General features: G+C 43.5%; 1 pseudogene; it reads right to left on the bottom strand.

The window, feature by feature from the left end:
- Window positions 1-16,376: 16,376 nt before the first annotated feature.
- The window catches only part of LOC119280726, a 9,403-nt pseudogene continuing 2,301 nt past the window's right edge, over window positions 16,377-23,478 (bottom strand).

Here is a 23,478-nt window from a genome sequence, read left to right as displayed (position 1 = left end):
TCCGGTTTGCGATTTAGAATCGTCCGGATCAGTGTCAAAGCTTGCATCAACGTAACCTTTTACGATGAGCTCTTTGTCATTTCCATATACGAGAAACATATCCTTAGTCCTTTTCAGGTATTTCAGGATGTTCTTGACCGCTGTCCAGTGATCCATTCCTGGATTACTTTGGTACCTCCCTGCTAAACTTATAGCAAGGCACACATCAGGTCTGGTACACAGCATTGCATACATGATAGAGCCTATGGCTGATGCATAGGGAACATCTTTCATATTCTCTCTATCTTCTGCAGTGGTCGGGCATTGAGTCTTACTCAATTTCACACCTTGTAACACAGGCAAGAACCCTTTCTTTGCTTGATCCATTTTGAATTTCTTCAAAATTTTGTCAAGGTATGTGCTTTGTGAAAGTCCAATTAAGCGTCTTGATCTGTCTCTATAGATCTTAATGCCTAATATGTAAGCAGCTTCACCGAGGTCTTTCATTGAAAAACTTTTATTCAAGTATCCCTTTATTCAATCAGTAATATGTCATCCACATATAATATCAGAAATGCTACAGAGCTCCCACTCACTTTCTTGTAAATACAGGCTTCTCCAAAAGTCTGTATAAAACCAAATGCTTTGATCACACTATCAAAACGTTTATTCCAACTCCGAGAGGCTTGCACCAGTCCATAAATGGATCGCTGGAGCTTGCACACTTTGTTAGCTCCCTTTGGATCGACAAAACCTTCTGGTTGCATCATATACAACTCTTCTTCCAGGAATCCATTCAGGAATGCAGTTTTGACATCCATTTGCCAAATTTCATAATCATAAAATGTGGCAATTGCTAACATGATTCGGACGGACTTAAGCATCGCTACGGGTGAGAAGGTCTCATCGTAGTCAATTCCTTGAACTTGCCGAAAACCTTTTGCGACAAGTCGAGCTTTGTAGACAGTAACATTACCATCAGCGTCAGTCTTCTTCTTAAAGATCCATTTATTCTCAATCGCTTGCCGATCATCGGGCAAGTCAACCAAAGTCCATACTTTGTTCTCATACATGGATCCCATCTCAGATTTCATGGCTTCTAGCCACTTTGCGGAATCTGGGCTCACCATCGCTTCTTCATAGTTCGTAGGTTCATCATGATCTAGTAGCATGACCTCCAGAACAGGATTACCGTACCACTCTGGTGCGGATCTTACTCTGGTTGATCTACGAAGTTTAGTAGTATCTTGATCTGAAGTTTCATGATCATTATCATTGGCTTCCTCACTAACTGGTGTAGGTGTCACTGAAACAGTTTTCTGTGATGAACTACTTTCCAGTAAGGGAGCAGGTACAGTTACCTCGTCAAGTTCTACTTTCCTCCCACTCACTTCTTTCGAGAGAAACTCCTTCTCTAGAAATGATCCATTCTTAGCAACAAATGTTTTGCCTTCGGATCTGTGATAGAAGGTGTACCCAACAGTTTCCTTTGGGTATCCTATGAATACACATTTCTCCGATTTGGGTTCGAGCTTATCAGGTTGAAGCTTTTTCACATAAGCATCGCAGCCCCAAACTTTAAGAAACGACAACTTTGGTTTCTTGCCAAACCATAGTTCATAAGGCGTCGTCTCAACGGATTTTGATGGTGCCCTATTTAACGTGAATGCGGCCGTCTCTAAAGCATATCCCCAAAATGATAGCGGTAAATCTGTAAGAGACATCATAGATCGCACCATATCTAGTAAAGTACGATTACGACGTTCGGACGCACCATTACGCTGTGGTGTTCCGGAGGGCGTGAGTTGCGAAACTATTCCACAGTTTTTTTTCAAATGTACACCAAACTCGTAACTCAAATATTCTCCTCCACGATCAGATCGTAGAAACTTTATTTTCTTGTTACGATGATTTTCAACTTCACTCTGAAATTCTTTGAACTTTTCAAATGTTTCAGACTTATGCTTCATTAAGTAGATATATCCATATCTGCTTAAATCATCTGTGAAGGTGAGAAAATAACGATATCCGCCACGAGCCTCAATATTCATCGGACCACATACATCGGTATGTATGATTTCCAACAAATCTGTTGCTCTCTCCATAGTACCGGAGAACGGTGTTTTAGTCATCTTGCCCATGAGGCACGGTTCGCAAGTACCAAGTGATTCATAATCAAGTGGTTCCAAAAGTCCATTAGTATGGAGTTTCTTCATGCGTTTTACACCGATATGACCTAAACGACAGTGCCACAAATAAGTTGCACTTTCATTATCAACTCTGTATCTTTTGGTTTCAACATTATGAATATGTGTATTACTACTATTGAGATTTAGTAAGAATAGACCACTCTTCAAGGGTGCATGACCATAAAAGATATTACTCATATAAATAGAACAACCATTATTCTCTGATTTAAATGAATAACCGTCTCGCATTAAACAAGATCCAGATATAATGTTCATGCTCAACGCTGGCACCAAATAACAATTATTTAGGTCTAATATTAATCCCGAAGGTAGATGTAGAGGTAGCGTGCCGACCGCGATCACATCGACTTTGGAACCGTTTCCCACGCGCATCGTCACCTCGTCCTTTGCCAGTGCCCGCTTATTCTGTAGTCCCTGTTTCGAGTTGCAAATATTAGCAACAGAACCAGTATCAAATACCCAGGTGCTACTGCGAGCATTGGTAAGGTACACATCAATAACATGTATATCACATATACCTTTGTTCACCTTGCCATCCTTCTTATCCGCCAAATACTTGGGGCAGTTCCGCTTCCAGTGACAAGTCTGCTTGCAGTAGAAGCACTCAGTTTCAGGCTTAGGTCTAGACTTGGGTTTCTTCTCTTGAGCAGCAACTTGCTTGCCGTTCTTTTTGAAGTTCCCCTTTTTCTTCCCTTTGCCCTTTTTCTTGAAACTAGTGGTCTTGTTAACCATCAACACTTGATGCTCCTTCTTGATTTCTACCTCCGCAGCTTTTAGCATTGCGAAGAGCTCGGGAATAGTCTTGTTCATCCCTTGCATATTTTAGTTCATCACGAAGCTCTTGTAGCTTGGTGGCAGTGATTGGAGAATTCTGTCAATGACGCAATCATCTGGAAGATTAACTCTCAATTGAATCAAGTGATTATTATACCCAGACATTTTGAGTATATGCTCACTGACAGAACTGTTCTCTTCCATCTTGCAGCTATAGAACTTATTGGAGACTTCATATCTCTCAATCCGGGCATTTGCTTGAAATATTAACTTCAACTCCTGGAACATCTCATATGCTCCATGACGTTCAAAACGTCGTTGAAGTCCCGATTCTAAGCCGTAAAGCATGGCACACTGAACTATCGAGTAGTCATCAGCTTTGCTCTGCCAGACGTTCATAACATCTGGCGTTGCTCCAGCAGCAGGCCTGGCACCCAGCGGTGCTTCCAGGACGTAATTCTTCTGTGCAGCAATGAGGATAATCCTCAAGTTACGGACCCAGTCCGTGTAATTGCTACCATCATCTTTCAACTTTGCTTTCTCAAGGAACGCATTAAAATTTAACGGAACAACAGCACGAGCCATCTATCTACAATCAACATAAACAAGCAAGATACTATCAGGGACTAAGTTCATGATAAATTTTAAGTTCAATTAATCATATTATTAAAGAACTCCCACTTAGATAGACATCCCTCTAATCCTCTAAGTGATCACGTGATCCAAATCAACTAAACCATGTCCGATCATCACGTGAGATGGAATAGTTTCATCGGTGAACATCATTATGTTGATCATATCTACTATATGATTCACGCTCGACCTTTCGGTCTCCGTGTTCCGAGGCCATATCTGCATATGCTAGGCTCGTCAAGTTTAACCTGAGTATTCTGCGTGCGCAACTGTTTTGCACCCGTTGTATTTGAACGTAGAGCCTATCACACCCGATCATCACGTGGTGTCTCAGCACGAAGAACTTTTGCAACGGTGCATACTCAGGGAGAACACTTCTTGATAATTTAGTGAGAGATCATCTTATAATGCTACCGTCAATCAAAGCAAGATAAGATGCATAAAAAGATAAACATCACATGCAATCAATATAAGTGATATGATATGGCCATCATTATCTTGTGCTTGTGATCTCCATCTCCGAAGCACCGTCATGATCACCATCGTCACCGGCGCGACACCTTGATCTCCATCGTAGCATCGTTGTCGTCTCGCCAATTTTATGCTTCCACGACTATCACTACCGTTTAGTAATAAAGTAAAGCATTACATCGCGATTGCATTGCATACAATAAAGCGACAACCATATGGCTCCTGCCAGTTGCCGATAACTTGGTTACAAAACATGATCATCTCATACAATAAAATTCAGCATCATGCCTTGACCATATCACATCACAACATGCCCTGCAAAAACAAGTTAGACGTCCTCTACTTTGTTGTTGCATGTTTTACGTGGCTGCTACGGGCTTAAGTAAGAACCAATCTTACCTACGCATCAAAACCACAACGATAGTTTGTCAAATAGACTCCGTTTTAACCTTCGCAAGGACCGGGCGTAGCCATACTTGGTTCAACTAAAGTTGGAGAGGCAGTCGCCCGCAAGCCATCTCTGTGCAAAGCACGTCGAGGGAACCGGTCTCGCGTAAGCGTACGCGTAAGGTTGGTCCGGGTCGTCTCGTCCAACAATACCGCTGAACCAAAATATGACATGCTGGTAGGCAGTATGACTTGTATCGTCCACAACTCACTTGTGTTCTACTCGTGCATATAACATCAACATCATTAACCTAGGCTCTGATACCACTGTTGGGTTTCGTAGTAATTTCAAAATTTTCCTACGCGCACACAGGATCATGTGATGCATAGCAACGAGGGGAGAGTGTTGTCTACGTACCCAACGCAGACCGACTGCGGAAGCGATGACACGACGTAGAGGAAGTAGTCGTACGTCTTCACGATCCAACCGATCAAGCACCGAAACTACGGCACCTCCGAGTTCGAGCACACGTTCAGCCCGATGACGATCCCCGGACTCCGATCCAGCAAAGTGTCGGGGAAGAGTTTCGTCAGCATGACGGCGTGGTGACGATCTTGATGAACTACAGCAGCAGGGCTTCGCCTAAACTCCGCTACAGTATTATCGAGGAATATGGTGGCAGGGGGCACCGCACACGGCTAAGGAATCGATCACGTGGATCAACTTGTGTCAACTTATGTGTTTAGAGGTGCCCCTGCCTCCGTATATAAAGGAGGAGAGGAGGGGAGGCTGGCCAAGGCAAAGGTGCGGCCAGGATAGGGAGTCCTACTAGGACTCCAAGTCCTAGTAGGAGTCCACCAAGAGGGGAGGAAGGGAGAAGGAATAGGAGGAGAAGGAGAGGTGGCCGGCCCCCTTTTCCCTAGTCCAATTCGGACTAGAGGGGAGGGGGGGGGGCAGCCTTTTTCTCCTCTTCCCACTAAAGCCCATCAAGGCCCAATACTCTTCCCCGTATTCCCGTAACCCCCCGGTACTCCGGAAAATACCCGAATCACTCGGAACCTTTCCGAACTCCGAATATAGTCGTCCAATATATCGATCTTTACGTCTCGACCATTTCGAGACTCCTCGTCATGTCCCCGATCTCATCCGGGACTCCGAACTCCTTCGGTACATCAAAACTCATAAACTCATAATATAACTGTCATCGTAACCTTAAGCGTGCGGACCCTACGGGTTCGAGAACAATGTAGACATGACCGAGACATGTCTCTGGTCAATAACCAATAGCGGGACCTGGATGCCCATATTGGCTCCTACATATTCTACGAAGATCTTTATCGGTCAGACCGCATAACAACATACGTTGTTCCCTTTGTCATCGGTATGTTACTTGCCCGAGATTCGATCGTCGGTATCCAATACCTAGTTCAATCTCGTTAACGGCAAGTCTCTTTACTCGTTCCGTAATACATCATCTCACAACTAACATATTAGTTGTAATGCTTGCAAGGCTTATGTGATGTGTATTACCGAGAGGGCCCAGAGATACCTCTCCGACAATCGGAGTGACAAATCCTAATCTCGAAATACGCCAACCCAACATCGACCATTGGAGATACCTGTAGTACTCCTTTATAATCACCCATTTACGTTGTGACGTTTGGTAGTACCCAAAGTGTTCCTCCGGTAAACGGGAGTTGCATAATCTCATAGTCGTAGGAACATGTATAAGTCATGAAGAAAGCAATAGCAACATACTAAACGATCAGGTGCTAAGCTAATGGAATGGGTCATGTCAATCAGATCATTCTACTAATGATGTGACCTCGTTAATCAAATAACAACTCATTGTTCATGGTTAGGAAACATAACCATCTTTGATTAACGAGCTAGTCAAGTAGAGGCATACTAGTGACACTCTGTTTGTCTATGTATTCACACATGTATTATGTTTCCGGAAAATACAATTCTAGCATGAATAATAAACATTTATCATGATTATAAGGAAATAAATAATAACTTTATTATTGCCTCTAGGGCATATTTCCTTCAACACTCCCCTTCTCGTTGCTATACATCACCATGATCTTGCGTGTGCGTAGGAAAATTTTGAAATTACTACGTTCCCCAACAGTGGCATCCGAGCCTAGGTTTTATGCGTTGATGTTATATGCACGAGTAGAACACAAGTGAGTTGTGGGCGATACAAGTCATACTGCTTACCAGCATGTCATACTTTGGTTCGGCGGTATTGTGAGATGACGCGGCCCGGACCGACATTATGCGTACACTTACGCGAGACTGGTTTCACCGTTACGAGCACTCGTGCTTAAAGGTGGCTGGCGGGTGTCTGTCTCTCTCACTTTAGCTGAATCGAGTGTGGCTACGCCCGGTCCTTGCGAAGGTTAAAACAGCACTAACTTGACGAACTATCGTTGTGGTTTTGATGCGTAGGTAAGAACGGTTCTTGCTAAGCCCGTAGCAGCCACGTAAAATTTGCAGGGCATGTTGTGATGTGATATGGTCAAGATGTGATGCTATATTTTATTGTATGAGATGATCATGTTTTGTAACCGAAGTTATCGGCAACTGGCAGGAGCCATATGGTTGTCGCTTTATTGTATGAAATGCAAACGCCCTGTAATTGATTTACTTTATCACTAAGCGGTAGCGATAGTCGTAGAAGCAATAGATGGCGTAAACGACAACGATGCTACGATGGAGATCAATGTGTCGCGCCGGTGATGATGGTGATCACGACGGTGCTTCGAAGATGGAGATCATAAGCACAAGATGATGATGGCCATATCATATTACTTATATTGATTGCATGTGATGTTTATCCTTTATGCATCTTATCTTGCTTTGATTGACGATAGCATTTTAAGATGATCTCTCACTAATTATCAAGAAGTTTTCTCCTTGAGTATGCACCGTTGCGAAAGTTCTTCGTGCTGAGACACCATGTGATGATCGGGTGTGATAGGCTCTACATTCAAATACAACGGGTGCAAAACAGTTGCACACGCGGAATACTCGGGTTAAACTTGACGAGCCTAGCATATACAGATATGGCCTCGGAACACGGAGACCGAAAGGTCGAACGTGAATCATATAGTAGATATGATCAACATAGTGATGTTCGCCATTGAAACTACTCCATCTCACGTGATGATCGGACATGGTTTAGTTGATTTGGATCACGTGATCACTTAGATGACTAGAGAGATGTCTGTCTAAGTGGGAGTTCTTAAGTAATATGATTAATTAAACTTTAATTTATCATGAACTTAGTCCTGGTAGTATTTTGCAAATTATGTTATAGATCAATAGCTCGCGTTGTTGCTTTCATATGTTTATTTTGATATGTTCCTAGAGAAAATTGTGTTGAAAAATGTTAGTAGCAATGATGCAGATTGGATCCGTGATCTGAGGTTTATCCTCATTGCTGCGCAGAAGAATTATGTCCTTGATGCACCGCTAGGTGACAAACTTATTGCAGGAGCAGATGCAGACGTTATGAACGTTTGGCTAGCTCAATATGATGACTACTTGATAGTTTAGTGCACCATGCTTAACGGCTTAGAATCGGGACTTCAAAGACGTTTTGAACGTCATGGACCATATGAGATGTTCCAGGAGTTGAAGTTAATATTTCAAGCAAATACCCGAGTTGAGAGATATGAAGTCTCCAACAAGTTCTATGGCTAAAAGATGGAGGAGAATCGCTCAATTAGTGAGCATGTGCTCAGATTGTCTGGGTACTTCAATCGCTTGAATCAAGTGGGAGTTAATCTTCCAGATAAGATAGTGATTGACAGAATTCTCTAGTCACCATCACCAAGTTAGTAGAACTTCGTGATGAACTATAATATGCAAGGGATGACGAAAGTGATTCCCAAGCTCTTCATGATGTTGAAATCGACAAAGGTAGAAATCAAGAAAGAGCATCAAGTGTTGATGATTGACAAGACCACTAGTTTCAAGAAAAGGGCAAATGGAAAGAAAGGGAAACTTCAAGTAGAATGGCAAACAAGTTGTCACTCCCGTGAAGAAGACCAAAGTTGGACCAAAGCCTGAAACTGAGTGCTTACACTGCAAAGGAAATGGTCACTGGAAGCGGAAATGCCCTGAATATTTGGTGGATAAGAAGGATGGAAATATACAGGTGTTTGATGTGTGCCTTACTAGTGTTTATAGTAGCCCCTGAGTATTTGATACTTGTTCGGTTGCTAAGATTAGTAACTCGAAACAGGAGTTACATAATAAACAGAGACTAGTTGAGGGGAAGTGACGATGAGTGTTGGAAATAGTTCCAAGATTGATATGATCATCATCACACACTCCCTATATTTTCGAGATTAGTGTCAAACCTAAATAAATGTTATTTAGCGTTTGCGTTGAGCATGAATATGATTTGATCATGTTTATTGCGATACGGTTATTCATTTGAAATTAAAGAATAATTGTTATTCTGTTTACATGAATAAGACCTTCGATGGTTATACACCCAATGAAAATAGTTTCTTGGATCTCGATCGTAGTGATACACATATTCATAATATTGATGCCAAAAGATGCAAGTTAATAATGATAGTGCAACTTATTTGTGGCACTGCCGTTTGGGTCATATCGGTGTAAAGCGCATGAAGAAACTCCATAAAGATGGATATTCGGAATCACTTGGTTATGAATCATTTGATGCTTGCGAACCGTGCCTTTTGAGCAAGATGACTAAATCTCCGTTCTCTGGAACAATGGAACAAGCTACTGACTTATTGGAAATAATACATACCGATGTATGCGATCCAGTGAGTGTTGATGCTTGTGGCAAGTATCGTTATTTTCTGACCTTCACAAGATGATTTGAGCAGATATGGGTATATCTACTTGATGAAACATAAGTCTGAAATAATTGAAAGATTCAAAGAATTTCAAAGTGAAGTGGAAAAATCATCATAACAAGAAAATAAAGTTTCTGCGATCTGATCGCGGAGACGAATATTTGAGTTACGAGTTTGGTCTTCAATTAAAACAATATGGAATAGTTTCACAGCTCACGCCACCTGGAACACCACAACGTTATGGTGTGTCCAAACGTCGTAACCGCACTTTATTGGATATGGTACGATCTATGATGTCTCTTATTGATTTACCATTATTGTTTTGGGGTTATGCATTAGAGACAGTTGCATTCACGTTAAAAGGGCACCATCTAAATCTATTGAGAGGACGCCTTATGAACTGTGGTTTGGCGAGAAACCAAAACTTGTCGTTTCTTAAAGTTTGGGGCTGCAATGCTTAGGTGAAAAAGTTTCAACCTGATAAGCTCAAACCCAAATCGGAGAAGTGTGTCTTCATAGAATACCCAAAGGTAACTATTGGGTACACCTTCTATCACAGATCCGATGGCAAGTTATTCGTTGCTAAGATGGATCCTTTCTAGAGAAGAAGTTTCTCTCGAAAGAAGTGAGTGGGAGGAAAGTAGAGCTTGATAAGGTAATTGTACCTTCTCCCGAATTGGAAAGTAGTTCATCATAGAAATCAGTTCCAGTGATTGCTACACCAATTAGTGAGGAAGCTAATGATGATGATCATGAAACTTCAGATCAAGTTACTACAAAACCTCGTAAGTCTTCCGAAATACGGTCCGCACCAGAGTGGTATGGTAATCCTGTTCTAAAAATCATGTTACTAGACCATGATAAACCTACGAACTATGAGGAAGCGATGATGAGCCCAGATTCTGCAAAACGGCTGGAGGCCATGAAATCTGAGACAGGATCCATGTATGAGAACAAAGTGTGGACTTTGGTGGACTTGCCCGATGATCGGCAAACCATAGAAAATAAATGGATCTTCAAGAGGAAGACGGACGTTGATAGTAGTGTTACTATCTACAAAGCTCGACTTGCCGCAAAAAGGTTTTTGATAAGTTGAAGGTGTTGACTACAATGAGATTTTCTCAATTGTAGCGATGCTTAAGTCTGTCCGAATCATGTTAGCAATTGCCACATTTTATGAAATTTGGCAAATGGATGTCAAAAATACATTCCTTAATGGATTTATTAAAGAAGAGTTGTATATGATACAACCAGAAGGTTTTGTCAATCCTAAAGGTGCTAACAAAGTGTGCATGCTCCAGCGATCCGTCTATGGACTGATGCAAGCATCTCGGAGTTGGAATATACGCTTTGGAATATAGTTTTGTACAGACTTACGGTGAAGCCTATATTTACAAAAAAGTGAGTGGGAGCACTACAGAATTTCTGATAAGTATATGTGAATGACATATTGTTGATCGGAAATAATGTAGAATTATTCTGCAAAGCATAAAGGAGTGTTTGAAAGAAGTTCTTTAAAAGAAAGACTTCAGTAAAGCTACTTACATATTGAGCATCAAGATCTATTGAGATAGATCAAGACGCTTGATAAGATTTTCAATGAGTACATACCTTGACAAGATTTTGAAGTAGTTCAAAATGGAACAGTCAAAGGAAGAGTTCTTGCCTGTGTTGAAAAGGTATGAAATTGAGTAAGACTCAAATCCCGACCACAGCAGAAAATAGAAAGAGAATGAAAGTCATTCCCTATGCATCAGTCATAGGTTCTATAAATGTATGCTATGCTGTGGACCAGACCTATTGTATACTCTACCCTGTTTTGGCAAGGGAGTACAATAGTGATCTAGGAGTAGATCACTGGACATTGGTCAAAATTATCCTTAGTGGAATAAGGAGATGTTTCTCGACTATGGAGGTGATAAAAGAGCCCGTCGTAAAAAGTTACAACGATGCAAGCTTTTACACCGATCCAGATGACTCTAAGTCTCACTCTGGATACATATTGAAAGTGGGACCAATTAGCTAGAGTTGCTCCGTACAGAGCATTGTAGACATAGTATATTTGCAAAATACATACGGCTCTAAATGTGACAGACCCGTTGACTAAGCTTCTTTCATGAGCAAAACAAGATCACACCTTAGTACTCTTTGGGTGTTAATCACATAAGCGATGTGAACTAGATTATTGACTCTAGTAAACCCTTTGGGTGTTGGTCACATGACGATGTGAACTATGGGTGTTAATCATATACAGATATGAATATTGGTGTTAAATCACATGGCGATGTGAACTAGATTATTGACTCTAGTGCAAGTGGGAGACTGAAGGAAATATGCCCTAGAGGCAATAATAAAGTTATTATTTATTTCCTTATTTCATGATAAATGTTTATTATTCATGCTACAATTGTATTAACCGGAAACATAATACATGTGTGAATACATAGACCAACATAACATCACTAGTATGCCTCTACTTGACTAGCTCATTAATCAAAGATGGTTATGTTTCCTCACCATAGACATGTGTTGTCATTTGATTAATGGGATCACATCATTAGGAGAATGATGTGATTGACATGATCCATTCCGTTAGCATAGCACTTGATCGTTTAGTATGTTGCTATTGCTTTCTTCATGACTTATACATGTTCCTGTAACTATGAGATTATGCAACTCCCGTTTACCGGAGGAACACTTTGGGTGCTACCAAACGTCACAACGTAACTGGGTGATTATAAAGGAGTACTACAGGTGTCTCCAAAGGTACATGTTGGGTTGGCATATTTCGAGATTAGGTTTTGTCACTCCGATTGTCGGAGAGGTATCTCTGGGCCCTCTCGGTAATGCACATCACTATAAGCCTTGCAAACAATGTAGCTAATGAGTTAGTTACGGAATGATGCATTACGTAACGAGTAAAGAGACTTGCCGGTAACGAGATTGAACTAGGTATTTAGATACCGACGATCGAATCTCGGGCAAGTAACATACCGATGACAAAGGGAACAACGTATGTTGTTATGCGGTCTGACCGATAAAGATCTTCGTAGAATATGTGGGAGCCAATATGAGCATCCAGGTTCCGCTATTGGTTATTGACCGGAAACGTGTTTCGGTCATGTATACATTGTTCTCGAACCCGTAGGGTCCGCACGCTTAAGGTTTCGATGACAGTTATATTATGAGTTTACATGTTTTGATGTACCGAAGGAGTTCGGAGTCCCGGATGAGATCGGGGACATGACGAGGAGTCTCAAAATGGTAGAGACGTAAAGATTCATATATTTGATGATATGGTTAGGCCAAGGGGTCAAGCCCATGAGGCTTTAGGTCGGTGCAAAAGGAGTTTTGCGGAGGCCAGGGGGCCAAACGCCGGAGACCCTGGCGTCTGGCCCTGGGCCAGACACCGAGGCCCATGGCGTCTGGGCCAGATGCCAAGGATTGTGGCGTTTGGTCCTGGAGTCCGAGTGGGACTCTTGTCTTTCGGGCAAAACCGACTTTGAGGAGGCTTTTGCTCCAAGTTTCGACCCCGGGGCTCAACATATAAATAGAGGGGCAGGGCTAGCACCAAAGACACAACAATTGATCCCTTGGATCTCTTAGCCGTGTGCGGTGCCCCCCTCCACCATAGTCCACCTCGAAAATATCGTAGCGGTGCTTAGGCGAAGCCCTGCGACGGTAGAACATCAAGAAACACCAAGCCGTGTGAGGCAACCCCGTCCCCTCTAGTTTATCCTCCATCATAGTTTTCGTAGTGCTTAGGCGAAGCCCTACGGAGATTGTTCTTCACCAACACCGTCACCACGCCGTCGTGCTGCCGGAACTCATCTACTACTTCGCCCGTCTTGCTGGATCGAGAAGGCGAGGACGTCATCGAGCTGAACGTGTGCAGAACTCGGAGGTGCCGTGCGTTCGGTACTTGGATCGGTCTGATCGTGAAGACGTACGACTACATCAACCGCGTTGATAAACGCTTCCGCTTAGCGATCTTCAAGGGTATGAAGATACACTCCCCTTCTCGTTGCTATACATCACCATGATCTTGCGTGTGCGTAGGAAAATTTTGAAATTACTACGTTCCCCAACATATTATTGACCTATTGCAGTAACCTTTATAAGCCCTTTAGTATGTTTTTCGACCGCGGTTGCAAGAGTTGCAACATTAGGCTAGTCCCTTAAGGGCATGTAAGGTGTACCGATATCAAGTTGAAGATAATACCATGTTACTAATATGTAGAAAAATTATATTTACCGCAAATTAAAGAAATAAAGGATTTAATTATATTATACATAAACTGAATTTTAATAAGAATATCATACTGGAATCTATTTTACATAGGTAACTAATTTTACAAATTTCCCCAGGTCATCGTGTAAATGATTCCCCTAGTACACAAAGAATGTTTAGCATGATATGAAATGGTATTATTGTATTTTAATAAAAGAATCAACTAGCTTGTGAAAATGTCTTGCTATCCGATGAAAGATGATCACTTGGTTGAAAAACATAATAGCATAAAAAGCTACACTAGTTTAGAATAAGAACAATGTCTTTTTTGTTAAGAAAATGGTTCACTAGCTGAAGAAAATGTTGTAGAGCACAAAAATGGACATGACATTCTTAATTGTGATCATCTTACATATTCAAAATTAACAATCCATAACCGCTCTTCAAATACTATTAGCATTTGATGAAAATGAAATGCTATTATAAGAAATATTTTATAAATTAGAACGAAAATCTCTTTAGGTATAACTGCTTTGTAATGGTAGAAAATACAAGTTACGTGTCTTAGGGAGTCAAATTTCTTAGTACATGGCGTATATAGTTGTCTTTTTCTGGTGAACATTTGGTAGGATGAGCCTCAAGATTTTCTAGTTTTTGTGGTACCTCATTTCCACGTTCGATTACAATAGCTAGAGTTTGACATAAAATATTATTTATAAATTGGAAAAAGTGGGACCCAAAAAAAAATAACACTAATAAACACATACATCAAATTCTCTTAATGGCCACTAGAGTTGTGGGCTTCTTGGGAAATCAAAAGGCCGAGAATGATGATTCCATCTCTGTGGGAAGTTACTTTCAATCTTGTCATACTTACCATTTTAATATCGATAAATATATCTTTGATCAATTGATTACTATGATTGGATTATCTTCTTATCTCTTAGAAGTTAAGAAAGAGCATCTTACAATTTTTCGTAACTGTTTTACCAGAACTAGAGATGGAAACACTCTTCTAAGTGATTAAAGATAGCAACTGATTGACACATTCGAGCACTACTAGAGTGGGTTTGCTATCACCTTCAAGCTACACCGGCATCAAATGCATAACCGCTCTTCAAATAGAAGCGTCATTCCAAAAAGAAGAAGATTAACTTCATAAGGATTTGAACACATCCTGCAATTTAAACCACTGCATGCTTCTCATGGACTTTGATATGACTCCTCAATCCTCCTCCTTGTGGTCATTACCTCCTCGATGTCCTCCTCATGCAGCTCGCCGATCGTTGTGAAGGTACACAATTCATATCCTGATGCTAACCTGGATATAGATTCCTCCATAAGGGGGCGTGGCGCAACACACAAGCAATGTTTAGGAACATAGCTAGGTCCGATTGTCAATGTGGACACCTCCTGATGTCCTGCGTTGCATAAGAAAAACATGGAGATACCGATGTTGGGTCCTGAAGCATCTCGCTCGATGCAGATAGGGAGACCACATGGCCATATGAATTCAAGTACTTCACGCTGAGCATGAAGAGGTGGTGGTATTTTCTTTCGGTAACTGCGTAGCCTTACTTGACTGGGACTTCGAACATCTGGACTAATTCGATCTGTGTTGTTGGCAACTTGTGCTTGGTGGTGAGTGTGATATGGTACAGGAGTGCCTGGTTGGTATGACCAAGCGGCAGACGGAGACCAGGCAGATGCAATGGCCAAGAGGCACACCCTCTCATGCTGGTTCTGCCAGTAATAGGACTTGCTCTCGTGGTGGCAATTCTTCGGTCAGGATGGGTTGGCATCCTTCCTACCTCCATGTGGCATGGGTGAAGCTCCGAGATAAAGCTCCATGCTCCAATGTCGTTGGTGGCGAAGTATATAGGTGTCGCTTCCCTCACCATGACATGGCTCCGAGTGAAAACCCTAGTACATCCTTTTTTTGCCTCGAGGGAAACAGCGCCTAGCGCTGTACCCTCTTGTGTGAATCGTCGTGGAAATCAGGTACCTGACACTCGTCGGCACCTTCGAGAAAGCTTTTTCCATGGCGCAAAGCTTCTTCGACTCTGGAGTGGTGTGGTCTCGCTCGTCTCCTTCCTTTTACACATGACCTTGTTGATATCGTTCTCGGTCCTCGTTGTCCATAGATAGAACAGGCGCTCCATGGTCCGCAGAAAGAGGGTGGGTGGCTCTCTCCCAAGATAGTTTTGTGTGTGTTGTGCAATTGTATCCTCTGGTGTCCCAGGTGGCATGGTCTTGACCCTAGTTGGTCATCTCGGGTGCTAGTTGGTGGGGTGCAGCTAGCTGCAAATCGTTCGATCGTTATTCTAGCATGCACAAATGTGTCAGGAGCAGGAACGACAACAACATGTCCGTGTGGAGCAGATATGTCGCGTCAAGCTGAAGCAACGTCTTGATATTTATGGGGAAGAAGGTATCAGTGGAACATGTAGACAAGGGAAAAACATAGCATGAATTTCAAAGCAAGCAGACGACGGCGGGTAGATACATGATATATCTCGTGCATGACAGAAAAATCACTCTCACACAAACTAGTTTGCAGTATATAGTAACCACTACTCCCTCGGATCTAAAATAAGTACCGTGGTTTTAGTTTAAATTTGATCTAATACCACACCACTTATTTTGAATCAGAGGGAGTACAATATATTGCTACCGGATCCGGCGACCAACCTGAGTAAAGCATGCATAACCTGCTTCATGCAAACAGGGAACATGCAAATGAAAAGTCTAAAAATTGCATACAATTCATATTTCAACAAGAAATTCCTCTAAACAAAATATTGAGCATATCGTGATCGATCCTCCAATAGACTGTTATGGATGAATCAATCATCATCCTCCTCATCCTCATTCTCATCGTCCTCATAGCTGTCGTCGTCATCATCATCATCCTCGTACAGCTCATCATCGTCAATAGGGAAAATTGTATCCATGGTGATCCAAAGCACGACATCATCAGTTTTGTCACCAGCAACCTTGGGCAAGACACAGAAGCACTGTGCCGGCAGCCCATCGGCCAGGGACGAGGTCTCTACATCCAGCGACGAGACCTGGTAATGGCCGGCGAAGCACGAGAAGCACACAGAGCATCCGACTGGGGACTCCAGCGTGTTCAGCTCAGTACCGGAATCGCCCCCTATGCCGACGGCCAGGGCCGTCGGCATAGCCCTGAGTCCCGTCGGGATAGACCTATGCCGACGGCATAGCCGTCGGCATAGTTTGCTTTTTGATTTTTTTTTCTTTTTTCTGTTTGTTTTCAAATCAGTTCAATTCAAATAATAGCACATATCAGCAGCACATATATAACAGCACATATCAGCAGCACATATCAACGAACGTAAGCATAAGCATCATCACAACAATAATTGCATAAGCATCATCACACACAACTCTAAATGATCATCATCACAACCAACATAAGCATAAGCATAAGCATATAGAAAAGCACCACACACAAGTCTCTAAATGGTCATAAACACACACAAGTCATCTCAACCATCATCACCACACACAAGGCTTAAGCGCCACGACGTCGAGGACCGCGGAGGTCATCACCGCCAAGACCGCCGAAGCCCAGGTCGTCACTGCTAGCGGCAACGCTACCGCCAAGACCGCCTCTACCTCCGCCTCCGCCTCTGTGGATCGGAGTGGTCGGGCTCCGTGTCTCCGGAGTGCTGCGAAGACCACCGCCAACGGTAGATCCACCTGTTCCCTGGATGTTGAAAAGTCATATTAATGGGATATATGACTATGTTGAAAGGCATGACATGCTTTGGGTGAATAGATTGGGGATGAACTAACCGGCGAGGGGCCAACGTTCTGTGCCACAAACTCCTCAAAGGTCAGCAGCACTGGTTTTGCTGGAGGACATTGTGCTGGCGGCAACTGAAGACTCCTGCCAGCCGCCATATCCTGAAAAGCCTGATTCATCTGACGATCCCTCTCCACTTGGTGTTCATAAAGCCTCTCATGCCACGCCATGTTCTCCTGGCGTGTGTACTCTAGGTAGGCCTACGGTATGACATGATGGAACTCATAAAACTACTAAATGCGGAAAATAAAATGAGCAATGAAGATAAGAGGGAAAATACTTACAGATTGTTGCTCCTGAAAGAGGGACTGTGCACTGGTCACTGGCTGGCTTGTGCGCTGGCTCAGGCTCGGGTCGATCCGACGAAGCTCTGTGTAGGAGATACTAGGAGTGATCACAGCATCGAGAACGGCCTCCCGACCATGCTCTTTGGGCACCATGCTCACCACCGCCCTGTCGTCCAGAGTCGCCGCAATGGGGTCACGTGTGTCAGGATGTAACTTCAGATACGCTTCAGAGTAGGCCTTCTTCCTCCCCGCGGTCTTCTTGCCGTAGTACTTGGGCTCGTCAGGCTTGGAGACCTTCCACGTATGGGCAATCTCCCACGCCTGCATATCTGAGAGCGGCCGCTTCAGTTTCTCCTCCTACACCACCAAACAGAGGTTAGTCATACATAAGAAAGTGATGGTAAATAGAAGAAGAAGAATATTTAATGGGGTTAGTCATACATTAACTGCCTTGTGGAGATAGTGGTTTCGGTTCCCCTGAGAATGTACTCCCTCCTTCCCTCGGTTAGCCTTGTTTTTGACTCTCATAGCCGCCCAGGCTCCAGCCTCATCACACCAAAGATCCACCAATGCCGCCCAGGACTCGTCTTTTCCATAACACCAATTTGGTAACACCTACATAATGAAAGCATAATGGCATAATGAAAGCATAATGGCATAATGAAAGCATAATGGCATAGTTACCTTCAAGAACTCGTCCCTATCCAAGGTAATGCCCATCCTCCGCGCGTCGTCCTTGGTCATCTTCACACCAAGATAGTCGTGATGGTATGTCGAGATGGCCACATAATGCACCTCGTACTGCATCTGGCGGGCCTTCTTCTTGCATTGGTGCAGCACGATCTGGTCCGCTCTGACCCTATGCTCCAGAAGAACTCGATAGAATTTCTACAATCATGCATGAAACAAGAATGGAAGAAGACATGAGTTAAATCATTCATGAAACTAGAATGGACTTGTGCTTCTGAAGAGAACTCACCCAGAAAGTGGTGATCACGGCCTTGGCATGGGTCCCATGGTTCGCGTGGAGGGCCGCTTCCCAGTGCTCCCAGCTCGTGGCCAAGACCCGATGGCCCGGGTGCCTGACTGGATCCGGATAGTACAACCCCGGCCAGTGTAACTTCAGCAAGACGGTGATGAGGCCGTTGGGAATACGGACCCCTTTAGAATATATCCAGTTGCTGCAAAAGAATGAACTATTAGCATGTGACAAGCAAAATAAATAACAACCGGAATGAGCATGTGACAAGCAAAATAATGAAATTATTATAAAGTGGCACTTACTCTTTCCCCGTGGGCTCAATGAGCCACTTCTGCTCCTCAGTAGCAGGAACCTCCTTTGGTAGCTTTGCGTTACCACGCAGCCACCCCTTGTTGTCAACCCCCTCCCCGCCACCACCATCATCCCCGCCACCACCATCATCCCCTCCACCACCCTCCTCCTCGACTGCCTTCTCCTCCCCAACCTCCTCCTCCTCATCCTCCTCCTCGTCCTCCTCCTCCACCTCCTCCTCGGCCCCATCCCGAACCTCCTCCTACTCCTCGACTGCCTATTCCTCCTCCTCCTCCTCGCCAGAGGAGGGTACCTCACTAGAGGAGAGCCTCGAAGGCAACACCCCTAAGTCGGTGAGGGTGCGCTCTTTCTGGCCACGACCCCCTGTAGTGGCTCTCTCCCCACCACCTCGCCCTCTAGAGGATCTCCCGCGCCCCCTCCTCCTCTAGGGGCACCTCTCCCTCGACCTCCCTGTGAGGAGTCATCGTCAAGTAGCCGGGGGGAGGATTACGTGCTCGACCACTCCGACTAGGCAGGCCGGCGACCTTGCATAGGAAACCCACGCCGTCAGCCTTCCCCTTGCCCATGTTCCACGAACCTGCATTGAAAAGAGAATAAGCAATTAGTAAATTAATAAAATGAAGGAAAAGGCATGATAATAAACACATTAATAAAAATGCATAAAAAGGCATATTCCTAAACTATAGAAAAAAAATACATGAAACGTACATCTGCTAGAAACCATAAGAATCATCACTGTTGTAACCTCTTTCTCGGTCTGTCTCATCATCACTATCAATCATATCATCTTCATTGTCTGACGGAGGTGGAGGCTCTTCCTCGTCGTCAGCGTCTTCGTTTAATTTTTCTAGCATAAGTATGTCATTTTCATTGACAATGGTCTCACCATCATTCCGTGCATCGTCGTCATTTGGATCCAATCATCATCACCCAATGGTCTAGCATCATCGTTTCTAACCACATCATCATCATCAGGTTGCTCTTGATAGAACACTCCCTCGTATGTCATGGGGTTAATGTTGTAGTAATCGTCTTCATTCGGGTTTGGTAGCTTACCATGTGGCGACACCTTGAACACAACTTCCCAACCCTTTAGGTACTCTTTCTGGCATGGATAAGGCAGATAATATACTTGTGTAGCTTGGGTAGCCGCAATGAAGAGATCGGCTCCGGCATAGATGGTTGATGGTTTAACTTCGACCAAACCAATGGAAGGCGTATGTTTTACACCCTCCCGCGGATCGAACCATCGACATTTGAACACAGGCAGACTTAGGGTCTCGTGCCCCTGGTGGAATTGAATCTCGTATATATTTTGTACCCTTCCGTAGTAGTCTACTGAATTTTGACCGGGGGTGTACACTCCGGTATTTATAGTTTTGGGATCAGGCTGGCTGTTCTGGTGCTCCTCTGTATGGAAGTGATACCCATTCACATCATACTTTTTACATGTCATGACGGCAGGGTCAAAACCCATGGAAACCCATCTCAATTCATCATCCATACATATGTTCGGATCTTTTCCCTACAAGTATAATTTAAATTGTTGCGTGCATTAGTTAACTAATAAATGTTGAACTAGTTATTTAATAGGGAGTGTGGAAAATTACTTTCTCCATGAACCAGTTTTTTCGACCGCCTATGGGAGGCTTCATGTTCAAACGTGGTCTATCACAAATTCTCTATTGATCAGCTCTAGCTTTAACATTATCCTTCGTCTTATCAGGAATGTTGAGGATCGTGTGGAAAAGGGACTCTGCCACATTCTTTTCGGTGTGCATCACATCGATATTGTAAGGAAGTTTGAGGTCCTTGAAATAGGGAAGCTGCGAGAAGGGGGTTATGTGAGTCCAGTTGTGCGTCTCACCATATCCCTCGAAGCCTTTGGCTTTGGCTTTGCCTTTGCCTTTGACTTTAGGCTGGAGAGCTTTTAGCTGAGTAAGAACATCTGCCCCGAAAATGTTGGAATCTCGGTTACTTCATGAACAACCCGGCCTTTCGTAAAGTTCTTCTTGTCTTCCCTGTCTGGATGGTCTGGAGGAAGGAAATGTCGATGCAGGTGAAAGGCTACATACTTGCCACCCTTACTCAGCCAAATCATTCGCAGAGCCTGCATGCACACTGGGCATGGCATCTTTCCACTTGTACACCATCCGCAGAATAGAGCATAGCCAGGAAAGTCATGCATGCAATAGTGCAACCAAACTTTCATCAAGAAATTTCTCTGCAGATCCCGGTCGTATGTCAACGTTGGAAAGTACCAAGAATGGTGCAAAGCATCCACCAGCGGCTGCATAAACACACCCAATTGCTTCCCCGAATAATCAGGCCCTGGAATGATGAGCGACAAGAACATGGTCTTGCGTTGCATTAGGGCACCGGGAGGAAGATTGAGCGGAATTACAAACACGGGCCAGCAGTTGTATGGATTGGATGACATACCATATGGATTCAACCCATCACCTGATATGGCTATTCTGACATTCCCAGCCTCGGCTGCTTCCTCGGGGTATTCTTCATCGAACGACTTCCATGCTTCCCCTTCCGATGGATGTACGATTTTTTTGGATTGTACCTTATACCTTCCTTGTGCGACTTCATCATTTTGGCAGACTCCTTCGTGATGAAAAGGCGCTGCAATCTTTTTATAAAATCAAGATACCGAAGAACCTTAACGGGGATGGTTAGCTGCTTTTTCTCACCATCCTCACCGACCACCTCAATGTACCGAGACGAACCGCACTGCCTACAGTACTTGTCATCCGCATACTCGTGCCTAAACAAAAGGCAATTCTTCGGGCAAACATCTATTTTCTCATAATCCATAGAGAGTGCCTTCAAGATTTTCTTTGTATCGTACATGCTTTTTGGCAGTTCATGACCCTCAGGGAGGCTGTTAGTCCATACTCCCAAGAATGCTTCGTAGAATTTCTGGCTACAGCCGTACTCAGCCTTGACTGCAATCAGTTGCGAGATGGCATCCAGCTGAGATATTTTCGCACCCGCATAAAGAGGTTTCTTTGACGAGGCCAGGACCTCCAAGAAGGCCTTTGCTGTTGCCTCCGACTCCTCCGGTTCATTCTCTGAAGGTGTCGCATTTGCTGCTTCTGCAACAATGACATCATGTAGCATGTCCCTGACCCCGTCATCCTCATATGCATCGATGCGTTGTCGCATCACCTCCTCTCTACCACGGTCCTGCTCGGCTATGTTTATCGGCAGCATGTCAAAGTTTGGCATATATACGTGCGTGCGAAGGTGCTCACTCATGTCCGTCTGATTTCTACGGTGACATCTGGCACATCTCGCACAGGGGCATGGTGTGATAATTCTCATTGGACGATGAAATATCTCCTTCAAATACACATCGGTTTTCGCGATCCACTCTGATGTTACTCGATTTCGACGGATAAAACCACTGTACATCCACTGATTATCTGCCATCCTCTGCTATTGTGCAAGCCACACAACATAATTAAGGATTCACTTAAATTAATCACATCAAATTTTCAGTTTCTACCGCGTTGAATCCACCTACATCTCTAATAGGCCAAGATGGGTCCTAATCCCACCCGAGGATGCGTAGATTGAGTACGTTCTCCATTCTACCCCGTTCCGAGACAAAATTTCGGCAGCACCTCCCCGCTGTTCTCCAGATACACGTCTCGGCAAATAGCCGAGAGAATGTGCTCCGGAGAACAATGGGGAGGCGCCGCCGAAATCCTGTCTCAGAACGGGGTAGAACATGGAGAACATACCCAATCTACACATCCTCGGGCTATCCGTGGAAAACGCTGGACAATCCGAAAGAGCTGCGGTGATAAATATGCAATTGAATGCATATTTATCGATGCAACCCTTTCGGACGGGACATGCCTAGGTTACGCCAGTTGACTTGAGAATGAAATCTAGTGACATTAAAAAATGGAGGAGATGGACTTGTAGCTCACCCTCAGCTGTAGGGGAAGGAGTCGAACAACAGAGGGATGCTCAGGGAACAACGCGTCGGACAACTGTCACTTTGATGAAATACAACACCACAAAGCCTGCAAATTCCATCGGGACAAAAAATTTAGAACATCACAACTCATAAAGCATATTTAAAACATTTAAACATGCATTCATTTATTTTTGCATCATGTAGGCAAAAAAACTAAAAACATTAACAATATATTCATCATCGTCATCACATATTCATCATCATCATTATCACCTATTCATCATAATCATTGATTCATCTCATCGAACCAATTTTTTTTGCAAGATATGCAACATATAGCATCTCATCTAACCAATTTTTTTACTACCTATCTCACTATCTATCTAACTATCTATCTAACTATCTACCTATCTAACTATCTATATAACTATCTATCTAACTAGGTATCTAACTATCTAAATATCTATCTAAATACCTATCTAACTAGCTACAAAATTACTAAAAAACACTAAAAATACATAAAATTTTCACCTTCGAGAGGGCCGGCCGGAGTTGGGCGGGGAGGCGCGGAGTCGGGGCGGGGAGGCCGGCGGGG

This window comes from Triticum dicoccoides, chromosome 3B (assembly GCF_002162155.2).
Source record: "Triticum dicoccoides isolate Atlit2015 ecotype Zavitan chromosome 3B, WEW_v2.0, whole genome shotgun sequence".
Classification (NCBI taxonomy): domain Eukaryota; kingdom Viridiplantae; phylum Streptophyta; class Magnoliopsida; order Poales; family Poaceae; genus Triticum; species Triticum dicoccoides.
The sequence above is the reverse complement of the archived record's forward strand: the minus strand, read 5'-3'. Positions and strand labels throughout refer to the sequence as shown.